A 12,738-nucleotide genomic window follows, 5' to 3' on the forward strand; every position below is an offset into this window, starting at 1 on the left:
AGAAGTCTTAAAGATTTAAAGGGAGTCGGTTACCTCCAAAATCAATTTTAAAGTAAGCATATCGCCATGTATGGTAGGTGCCTGGAAACAAAGCCATGCCTTTTTATTTATGAAAATCCAGTCATCTTATCCAATTTTTTGCTCAAATAACAGCGCATCATGGGTAGAGCTTCTTCTTTCAATGCACCTAACATTCTCCTGTGTCATTACTACCAGCTCTGAAATTTCAAGAACCATGAATCAAACAGAAACCAGGCACTGGGCAGTAATACTTGCAGAGTGATTTGACGCTAATTTGATGGTCTCTGCCCAGAGCACACCTTAGTCTCATTAAATGACAACAGGATTTCTCAGGAAATGACAACAGGATTTTCACAATAAAAATGTATGCTTATGTTTTTGAGCTCCTACCACATGTGGTAGCAGTGGCGTACATAGATAAATAAGGGCCCCATAGTAAGGATCAAACCAGGCCCCCCACACAGAACAGACGGGTTTCTGCCTAAACCCTTTTCAATGACCCTTGCTCATTTTTCCACTGCCTCATTTTCTCAAAGTTGTTCCTTTAGATGGTAGAGTCCTGATCAAGTTTTCACCTACAGTAGAAGAGGAGATAATCCCAACTAAGTTGCATGGTTTTCCACTATGGTAGTTACGCCCCTGTGAATATTGCACAAGTGTGCCTTAGACTGCTCGCAATTAAAGGCCACTCTGAAATGTGCAGTTTGATCACACAGCACAATGCCACAGATGTTGCAACGTTTGAGCGAGCGTGCAATTAGCATGCTGACTGCAAGAATGTCTACCAGAGCTGTTGCCCGCGCAGCTTATGTTCACTTCTCTACCATAAGCCGTCTCCAAAGGCGTTTCATAGAATTTGGCAGTACATCCAACCGGCCTCACAACCGCAGACCACGTGTAACCACACCAGCCCAGGACCTCCACATCCAGCATGTTCACCTCCATGATTCTCTGAGACCAGCCACCCGGACAGCTGCAGTAACAATCGATTTGCATAACCAAAGAATTTCTGCACAAATTGTTAGAAACCGTCATCAGGGTCTGGACCTCATTGCAGTTCGTCATCGTAACCGACTTGATTGGGCAAATGCTCACATTCTGTGACATCTGGCACGTTGGAGAGGCATTCTGTTCACGGATGAGTCGCGGTTTTCACTGTTCAGGGAAGATGGCAAACAGCATGTATGGCGTCGTGTGGGTGAGCGGTTTGCTGACATCAACGTTGTGGTTTGAATGGCCCATGGTGGTGGCGCGGTTATGGTATGGGTAGGACAATGAACCTAGGTGCATTTTATTGATGGCATTTTGAAGTCACAGAGAAATGGTGACGAGATTCTGAAGCCCATTGTTGTGCCATTCATACATGACCATCACCTCATGTTTCAGCATGATAATGCACGGCCCCATATTGCAAGGATATGTACACAATTCCTGGAATCTGAAAACATCCCAGTTCTTGCATGGCCAGCATACTCACCTGACATGTCACCCATTGAGCATGTTTGGGATGTTTTGGATCGACGTATACAACAGCGAGTTCCAGTTCCTGCCAATATTCTGCAACTTTGCATAGCTATTGAAGAGGAGTAGACCAACATTCCACAGGCCTCAATCAACAACCTGATCAACTCTATGTGACGCAGATGTGTTGCCTGGGTGAGGCAAATGGTGGACACACCACCAGATACTGACTGGTTGTCTGAACCCCCCCCCCCCCTCAGTAAGGCAAAACAGTGCACATTTAACAGTCTAAGGCACACAGAGAATCACGGAGGTGAACATGCTGGATGTGGAGGTCCTGGGCTGGTGTGGTTACACGTGGTCTGCGGTTGTGAGGCCGGTTGGATGTACTGCCAAATTCTATGAAACGCCTTTGGAGACGTAAGTTGCGCGGGCAACAGCTCTGGTAGACATTCTTGCAGTCAGCTTGCTAATTGCACGCTCGCTCAAACGTTGCAACATCTGTGACATTGTGCTGTGTGATCAAACTGCACATTTCAGAGTGGCCTTTAATTGCGAGCAGTCTAAGGCACACTTGTGCAATATTCATGCTGTCTAATCATCACCTTGATATGCCACACCTGTGAGGTGGGATGGATTATTTCGGCAAAGGAGAAGTGCTCACTAACACAGATTTAGACAGATTTTTGAACAATATTTCAGAGTAATGGGTCTATTGTGTATGTAGAAAATGTTTCAGATCTTTGAGTTCAGCTCATGCAAAATGGGAGCAAAACTAAAAGTGTTGCGTTTATATTTTTGCTCAGTGTATATCGCAGGCCTCAATCAATATTTGGTGGAAACATGTATATCGAACCCCATAATCAGTATTTTGTGGAAGCAGGTATATTACAGCTCTCAATCAATATTTGGTGGAAACAGGTATATCAAACCCCTCAATCAATATTTTGTGGAAGCAGGTATATCAAACGCCTTAATCAGTATTTTGTGGAAGCAGGTATATTGTAGCCCTCAATCAGCATTTGGTAGTAACAGGTATATCAAACCCCTTAATCAGTATTTTGTGGAAGCAGGTATATAGCAGGCCTCAATCAATATTTGGTATAAACAGGTATATCGAACCCCTTAATCAGTATTTGGTGGAAGCAGGTATATTGCAGCCCTCAATCAGTATTTTGTGGAAGCAGGTATATCTAACCCCTTAATCAGTATTTTGTGGAAGCAGATATATAGCAGGCCTCAATCAATATTTGGTAGAAACAGGTATATCGAACCCCTTAATCAGTATTTTGTGGAAGCAGGTATATTGCACCCCTCAATCAATATTTGGTTGAATCAGGCATATTGAAACCCTTAGTCAGTATTTTGTGGAAGCAGTTATATCATACCCCTCAATTATTATTTTTTTGCCACAACACCACCCTGTTTATTTGGGGCAACAGGTATATTGCAGCCCTTAATCAGTATTTTGTGTTAAAAGGTATATCACGCCCCTCAATCCGTTTTTTGGGGGGCAACAGGTGTATCACACTCATTGCAAATAGTTGTTCCAATAGTGCTTGTCCCTCCATATACCTGCAGTATCACAGCAGAACTGCACACAATTGTTGCACAATACAAATGCACTATAATATACTTTATGTGTTAGAAAGTATAAGTATATAAGACCCCTCAGTATATCACACCTAACGATTCACACCTATACCAGTCCTTAAAATGACTTTTCTGGCCCTATTAGCTAGCGTTTGGTGTCCCTAACAGCCTGTCTCTGCTTTACAAAGCAACCTCTCCCTACACTGGGGAAACACAGAATGTAAAATGGGGGAGTGTGTCCATGTGCTGAAATGTCTCAATTGGCTGTCCTGTCCCACCTGACAGATGTGTCATGGGTCAAAGTTTGGCGCAAGGCAAAAGACTATGGTGCCGGCGGACAAATGTTTGCATGTTCGGTGAATCGCGAACGTGCAAAGTTCGCCGCGAAACAACCGCCGGGCGAACCGCAAGGCCATCTCTAATTGTGAACATGGATACATGATATGTAAATGTTTTGGAATCTAATTTGGAGTGAGATAATTAAACGAAACATTGCAGTAATATAATCTGTATTTTATTGTTACATAACTCAGGTAATTCAGTGCATTGAACTGCAGACTTTATGTGATAATAAAAATGCTGTTGATCCGAACAGCATCATTCTGTATTATTACAATTATAATGCAGCAAAAATAGAAATACTTATTGAGCAAGAGGCCAATAAAGTGATTGACAGTAAAAGAAGAAATCAGATCGCCGGACGAACCGCAAGGCCATCTCTAATTGTGAACATGGATACATTATATGGAAATGTTTTGGAATCTAATATGAAGTGAGATAATTAAGCGAAACATTTCAGTAATATAATCTGTGTTTTATTGTTCCATAATTCAGGTTATTCAGTGCATTGAACTGCAGACTTTATGTGATAATAAAAATGCTGTTGATCCGAACAGCATCATTCTGTATTATTACAGTTATAATGCAGCAAAAATAGACTTATTGGGCAAGAGGCCAATAAAGTGATTGACAGTAAAAGAAGAAATCAGAGAGAATTTATTACTTTACACAATACAAAAATAAAGTTTAGTGAAGTTAAATAAAGGCAAAAAAATCTATATTTTTTTGTCTTTGTCTTTATAAAACAATATTATTATTTTTTTTTTATTTCAAAAGGGAACATAAAACAATTAGGGCTCCTCCTTATCTTTCTTCATACCAGTAGACTATCTATCCTAGAAACCATCTTTTCTTTTAGCCTCAGAGGAAGTCCCCACGTCACAGTCACAGTCCTGGGTATAAAGAGATGATGGGAGAGATCTCTGTACTGACCCCTGATATATTTATATATAGTTATTAGATCTCCCCCCAGTCATCTTTTCTCTAAACTGAATAACTATAATTTTGATAATCTTTCAGGGTACTGTAGTTCACCCACTGCAGTTATTACTTTACTTGAACTCCTTTGAACCCTCTCCAGCTATTCTATGTCTGCCTTGATCATAGGAGCCCAGAACTGTACACAGTACTGCATATGTGGTCTGACTAGTGATTTGTAAACTGGCAGGACTATGTTCTCATCACGGGCATCTATGCCCTTTTTGATGCAATAGCGGCACCTTTCCCATTAAGCCCATCCCTATAATAGAGCCTGCAGCTGACAGACTTGTCAGCCCAGTTCTCCAGGAACTCAAACTCCTCTTTCCTACACCAGTGCTTGAGCCACTTGTTAATCTCCCTAATTTCCCGCTGCCTTTCTAGTGTGGCTCATTGTACAGGTAGTATTTCAGAAAATACTACCTTTGATATCCTTGCTTGCGACCTAAATCCCTAAATTCTCTGTCTTTGTCATTGGATATAATGTGGACTATGACCGCTGGATCTTCTCCAGCCCCTCCCAGTAATCTATCAACCCAATCCACGATATGTTGAACTTGAGGTCCAGGAAGACAACACAATATAATCACACCATTTTTCCCAGGTGTTAAGAAAGCTGTAGCAAGCATATACACCACACACAGATGCATTTTAGCTTCTTCTTGACCACTAGATGTCTTCAAATTGGTCTGGTGAGCTCACATTTAGGACTGCAGGGATGTTTCCGAATGCCCTTGCAGAGTTTGCAGCTGTCAGTGACAACAAGGTTCCCTATAGACATGGCAGAGGTGGTTTATTACCATCCCTGCCTTCCGCATTTCTGTACAATGGGCATCATGTAGACAGACCAGAAAGCTGCAATAATGCTTCCTCCTACTGTTCTAGCAATGTGATCGGCAGGTACCAGATAACTACAGGAGCTGATGGGTCTTAGCAGATCCATATGAACTCTGCAGTGAGGGCTCAGTGGTTGTATTTCCCATGTAACCAGTGCTAATTCTTCAACCCCAATCTGATGAATACCTCACCTCACGGCCCCACCAGAAGTCAACTACGTCAAGCTCATGACATACGGTATAGTCACTGGTTACCAAGACATGAAATTAGGCCCTCCCATGGAGCACATAAGGTTCACTTGGTACAGTTTACACAGACTCCTCCTGTCTACGCGGGCACAGAGAGGAAGGGGGGGGGGAGCTACAGTGTTCTAAACGGCCTTGGGTGGAACTCCAAACTTGCTTACAACCCAGACAAGCTGAGAGAGCCTTGTCACTAACCCAGGTATTTATACAAAACAGAGCCACAGTAGACTGCCACTAGTTCCTCGTTTGATATAAGTTTGGCCCGCTAACGGGATTATATAGGGTGAGTAACCAACCTGCAGTAGCGTATAACTATGCCGAAACACGGACATGGGGATTTGTGATTGAGATACAAGGACAGCACAAGATTAAATTATATATTCAATTGCCTTAAGGGCGCACTAGACAATACACAATATACACAGAGAATATATACAGTGGTCGGATGTACAAAAACAGGTGGTATGTTAAAAACAGGGTTAAACAGAAAAGGGTCAGTTACCAGTAGTCCTTTGGGTGATAATAAAAAATGGGTTGCTGTAAGGCTTGGCTGTAGTCACATGGGTGGCAGTTATCACAGTGAGTTCCCAGGTCTCTCCAAACATGTTACACAACGTGACCTTCCTTCAGAAAAAGACGCTGGACTCTGCCTGCATGGGTATTTTTACCTATAGTCAGCCACGCCTCCCCCTCCCTTCCTCCTGGTCCGGGCACCCAAACAACCCACAAAACCCATTAGGGCCCATAGCTCCAGACCAGAAGGTCACTTGGAGATGGTTCTGGGACCAACAGGTCCACCTGGGTCCCGGCTACAGGTGAAGACCAAATATGGCACCATTATTAGGTTTCTGTAGGGAGATCTCTGTATCTCACCTTCCTGTTATCCTACCAGGGGCACGTCCATCTTGGCCCCAGGGTCACAGATATATAGATGGTTCATGCCTGGGTTGGACGGGCAATTCATAATTCCTTATGCATCACCGGCTCCATGATGTCTGATAGATTTGATTGAACTGGTTACTAGCTGAGACCACCTGCAGGGGGATTTTCCTGGAGAAGGTGTGAAATGTACGCAAGTGACCTGCTTGAAGCAAGGATGACTGCAGAATTCTCTGCTATCCGACAGAATATGGCTGAAATTGGATCATGGCTGACATTAAATCCTAATTCCACATTCCTCACACCCAGTTATATATATATATATATATATATATATATATATATATATATATATAATAAAATAAAAATATAATGTAATGCTCCAAAAAGGACTGGGCTCAGATTCTGATGAAGGTCCTAAGCAGTGATCAGACTCTCACTGATCTAATAATCTCCTATCCTGTTGATAAGTAATAGTGTGACACAAAGGGAATACCTATTTAATAGTTTATTTTTTTTAGTAAGGTACTAAATTGCAATTAGAGTTGAGCGAACACCTGGATGTTCGGGTTCGAGAAGTTCGGCGGAACTTCCCGGAAATGTTCGGGTTCGGGATCCGAACCCGATCCGAACTTCGTCCCGAACCCGAACCCCATTGAAGTCAATGGGGACCCGAACTTTTCGGCACTAAAACGGCTGTAAAACAGCCCAGGAAAGGGTTAGAGGGCTGCAAAAGGCAGCAACATGTAGGTAAATCCCCTGCAAACAAATGTGGATATGGAAATGAATTAAAATAAAAATTAAATAAATAAAAATTAACCAAAATCAATTGGAGAGAGGTCCCATAGCAGAGAATCTGGCTTCCCGTCACCCACCACTGGAACAGTCCATTCTCAGATATTTAGGCCCGGGCACCCAGGCAGAGGAGAGAGGTCCCGTAACAGAGAATCTGGCTTCATGTCAGCAGAGAATCAGTCTTCATATCATAGCAGAGAATCAGGCTTCACGTCACCCACCACTGCAACAGTCCATTTTCATAAATTTAGGCCCAGCACCCAGGCAGAGGAGAGAGGTCCCATAACAGAGGATCTGGCTTCATGTCAGCAGATAATCAGTCTGCATGTCATAGCAGAGAATCAGGCTTCACGTCAGCCACCAGTGCAACAGTCCATTGGCATATATTTAGGCCCAGCACACAGGCAGAGGAGAGAGGTCCCGTAACAGAGGATCAGGCTTCATGTCAGCAGAGAATTAGTCTGCATGTCATAGCAGAGAATGAGGCTTCACGTCAGCCACCGCTGCAACAGTCCATTGGCATATATTTAGGCCCAGCACCCAGGCAGAGGAGAGAGGTCCCGTAACAGACAATCTGGCTTCATGTCAACAGAGAATCAGTCTGCATGTCATAGCAGAGAATCAGGCTTCACGTCACCCACCACTGCAACAGTCCATTGTCATAAATTTAGGCCCAGCACCCAGGCAGAGGAGAGAGGTCCCGTAACAGACAATCTGGCTTCATGTCAGCAGAGAATGAGGCTTCACGTCAGCCACCTATGTGCACCTTGAATATTATATACCCTTTTAGGGATAGATTTCAAATAGCTCGGATATAGCAGAAACCACTAAATTATGAAATTGCTAAATTGGGAATTGTATTTCAACCCAGAACAAAAAATGTGCTTTGACGGACACTAAATAACTTTCCCAGCCACAACAGGACAGCGGTAACGACAGATTTAGCGGGATATAAATTTGAGGCCCAGTATTTAGGCGCTGGGTGACCGGTATGGATTTACTAACAGAATTAGACTTGGAAATGCACAGTAGCGTGTGTGTGAAGTTATTCTGAATGACCCTATGTGCACCTTGAATATTATATACCCTTTTAGGGATAGATTTCAAATAGCTCTGATATAGCAGAAACCACTAAATTATGAAATTGCTAAATTGGGAATTGTATTTCAACCCAGAACAAAAAATGTGCTTTGACGGACACTAAATAACTTTCCCAGCCACAACAGTACAGCGGTAACAAGAGATTTAGCGGGATATAAATTTGAGGCCTAGTATTTAGGCGCTGGGTGACCGGTATGGATTTACTAACAGAATTAGACTTGGAAATGCACAGTAGCGTGTGTGTGAAGTTATTCTGAATGACCCTATGTGCACCTTGAATATTATATACCCTTTTAGGGATAGATTTCAAATAGCTCTGATATAGCAGAAACCACTAAATTATGAAATTGCTAAATTGGGAATTGTATTTCAACCCTGAACAAAAAATGTGCTTTGACGGACACTAAATAACTTGCCCAGCCACAACAGTACAGCAGTAACGACAGATTTAGCGGGATATAAATTTGAGGCCTAGTATTTAGGCGCTGGGTGACCGGTATGGATTTAGTGACAGAATTAGACTGGGATATGGCCAAAAAATAACCACACTATTGCTGGTTAAATGCACTTGGTGTGACAGCTTGACCAACCACACTACTGAGGGTTAAATGCACTTGGTGACGGGCGCAGCTTGCCCCTGATGTAGTATATATATGGCCAAAAAATGAACAGACAATTGCTGGTTAAATGCACTTGGTGTGACAGCTTCACCCTGATGTAGGCTTTAGCCAAAAAACAACCACACCATTGAGGGTTAAATGCACTTGGTGACAGGCGCAGCTTGCCCCTGATGTAGTATATGGCCAAAAAATGAACAGACTATTGCTGGTTAAATGCACTTGGTGACGGGCGCAGCTTTCCCCTGATTTAGTATATGGTCAAAAAATGAACAGACTATTGCTGGTTAAATGCACTTGGTGTGACAGCTTCACCCTGATGTAGGCTTTAGCCAAAAAACAACCACACCATTGAGGGTTAAATGCACTTGGTGACAGGCGCAGCTTGCCCCTGATGTAGTATATGGCCAAAAAATGAACAGACTATTGCTGGTTAAATGCACTTGGTGTGATAGCTTGACCAACCACACTACTGAGGGTTAAATGCACTTGGTGACGGGCGCAGCTTGCCCCTGATGTAGTATATGGCCAAAAAATAAACAGACTATTGCTGGTTAAATGCACTTGGTGTGACAGCTTCACCCTGATGTAGGCTTTAGCCAAAAAACAACCACACCATTGAGGGTTAAATGCACTTGGTGACAGGCGCAGCTTGCCCCTGATGTAGTATATGGCCAAAAAATAAACTGACTATTGCTGGTTAAATGCACTTGGTGTGACAGCTTCACCCTGATGTAGGCTTTAGCCAAAAAACAACCACACCATTGAGGGTTAAATGCACTTGGTCGCAGCTTGGATGCACTTGGTCGCAGCACCGCACAAGACACAAAATGGCCGCCGATCACCCCAGAAAAAAGTGACTGACAAACGGTCTGGGCAGCCTAAAAACAGTGAGCAATTGAGTATCAGCAGCTCAATGATCCACAGCTGCAGATCGATCGATTAATCAAGTGCTTTGGAGGAGTTAATCAGCCTAATCTCGCCCTACTGTCGCAGCCGCAACCTCTCCCTACGCTAATCAGAGCAGAGTGACGGGCGGCGCTATGTGACTCCAGCTTAAATAGAGGCTGGGTCACATGGTGCTCTGGCCAATCACAGCCATGCCAATAGTAGGCATGGCTGTGACGGCCTCTTGGGGCAAGTAGTATGACGCTTGTTGATTGGCTGCTTTGCAGCCTTTCAAAAAGCGCCAAGAAAGCGTCACAAAAGCGCCAAGAAAGCGCCGAACACCGAACCCGAACCCGGACTTTTACGAAAATGTCCGGGTTCGGGTCCGTGTCACGGACACCTCAAAATTCGGTACGAACCCGAACTATACAGTTCGAGTTCGCTCATCCCTAAGTGCAATATATTTATCTGCTAAAAATTGAAATCTGATTTTCATATTCGGAAGCCACGTTATTTTTATATGCTCACACTTCCTTCTGGAAAAGCACTTGAATCTTTTACTAAGGGAAATAATCTTTTCTTATTTTAAGCTAGGGATTCAAGACAGGATTTAGTACCAACAGGGAGTAAACATCTAATACATGTAAAAGTTTTGAAAAAAAAAAAAAAAAAGAAAGAAAAAGGAACAAGAAACAAACAAAACAGTGTTATGTGATGCTTGGATGCTTCAGAAATAGTAATGTAGCTTTTATTTTCTATTCACAGGTATAGTATATGAATATTACACTTCTTTTATGTCCAATACAGTTTGACAGATATACTGTGCTTTGGAATTAGTGTTGAGCACAAATATTCAAATAACAATTTTTTATCGTAAATATCAGCACTTCGAGAATTCGTGAATATTTAGAATATAGTGCTATATATTCGTTATATCGAATATTCAGCATTTTTTTTCCATGTCAACACATGATTCCTCTTTGCTTCTTGCTTGTGAGCCAATGGGAAGGAAGCAATGTCAACTTCACAACAATACTTAGTGCACCAATCAGTAATCTGTAGTCAGAACTGCTAAAATGTGAATTTGCACGTAGTGAGAAAAAATATTTTAATCACTGTGGATTAGCGCAATCGCGAATATATTGGAGCACTTGACTCTATCTGCATATAAAGCTATTCTAATGTTCTGCCGTGCCAACCATTTTCTCAAGTCTCAGGAAACTTACAGTATACCAGCTTGAAAAATGTAGCTAAAGTGACCCATGCCTGTATTTCGCAAAAGGAAATTGCATCACACAATTTTTACAGTGCCGATTTTTCGCATTCGAATATAGCCCCTGCCGCGCATCACTATTTGGAATGCAAAGAACTTAAAATGTATGTTAACTAAGTGGAATTAGATTTGCCACAAATTAGAATTTCCTGGCGGTTAAGAAAAAACAAAAACACACTCACCTCATCCATTCGATCTTGGAGAGGCTGTCACGGTCATCTTGATTGATGTCATCAGTGATGTGACGCCTGCCCAGCATGATGAGGTGGTCACGTCACAAGTCAGCGCGCACCAGAATTAGCATGTTTTCTTAAATCAAGATGGTGATCAAATGGATGAGGTGAGTGTATATAATTTTTTTGTATTAACCACTGAGTAACCCCCTGATAGGCTGAATGTGACTCTCAGATGCCACGATAAGCATTTATTGTGGCATCTGAGGGGTTAAATAATTCATAACACATTGAATTTCTTGTTGATGTTTGGCAAAGCAGCCGAAACAAATTTTTTAAAACTTTGCTCATCTCTAATCATAGACATCAACCATAAATGTTTAGCATTTTCAGGATGGTCTGCCTCCACAGAGGCCACAACTATCTTAATGTCAGATAACAAAGGATGCCTTCAGAAGTCTTAAAGATTTAAAGGGAGTCGGTTACCTCCAAAATCAATTTTAAAGTAAGCATATCGCCATGTATGGTAGGTGCCTGGAAACAAAGCCATGCCTTTTTATTTATGAAAATCCAGTCATCTTATCCAATTTTTTGCTCAAATAACAGCGCATCATGGGTAGAGCTTCTTCTTTCAATGCACCTAACATTCTCCTGTGTCATTACTACCAGCTCTGAAATTTCAAGAACCATGAATCAAACAGAAACCAGGCACTGGGCAGTAATACTTGCAGAGTGATTTGACGCTAATTTGATGGTCTCTGCCCAGAGCACACCTTAGTCTCATTAAATGACAACAGGATTTCTCAGGAAATGACAACAGGATTTTCACAATAAAAATGTATGCTTATGTTTTTGAGCTCCTACCACATGTGGTAGCAGTGGCGTACATAGATAAATAAGGGCCCCATAGTAAGGATCAAACCAGGCCCCCCACACAGAACAGACGGGTTTCTGCCTAAACCCTTTTCAATGACCCTTGCTCATTTTTCCACTGCCTCATTTTCTCAAAGTTGTTCCTTTAGATGGTAGAGTCCTGATCAAGTTTTCACCTACAGTAGAAGAGGAGATAATCCCAACTAAGTTGCATGGTTTTCCACTATGGTAGTTACGCCCCTGTGTGGTAGTATACTTACTGGGAAATCAATTTATTTGCCTACAGACTCCTTGTAATACCTTGCCTGTTAGAGCTGCTTGGCGACATGAAGGGTATTTACACTATATCAGACAAGTGGGTTTAATGTTTTATCTGATAGTCTTACATTGATTGCCAACAGTTAAAAGGGTTATCCATGAGTAATAAAGACCTCCTATAGAGGGAGATCATATTGACCTGGTCTCCTCCACTAGGTTTGGTTTCTGACGCTCTCAGGGACATGTGATGTGATTGGCTGCAACTGTGACCTGTTTATCTTGCGTCACAAAAACTGGTAACATGATGCAAGGGGAGCAGGTCACCACTGCAGCCTGTCTTTCACTAGAGCGGTCATGTGTCCCCCTATTGATGGATGTTTATTTCAGTGCAGCAGGGAGAGGAAGAG

At 42.4% G+C, this 12,738-nt stretch overlaps 1 protein-coding gene across 1 annotated transcript in view; it reads right to left on the reverse strand.

Moving 5' to 3' along the window:
- The window catches only part of KCNT2 (potassium sodium-activated channel subfamily T member 2), a 1,405,312-nt gene that overhangs the window by 348,970 nt on the left and 1,043,604 nt on the right, over positions 1-12,738 (reverse strand). The gene's annotated exons all lie outside the window — the stretch shown is intronic.

The sequence above is a fragment of the Bufo gargarizans genome, chromosome 7, assembly GCF_014858855.1.
Source record: "Bufo gargarizans isolate SCDJY-AF-19 chromosome 7, ASM1485885v1, whole genome shotgun sequence".
Taxonomy (NCBI): Eukaryota; Metazoa; Chordata; class Amphibia; order Anura; family Bufonidae; genus Bufo; species Bufo gargarizans.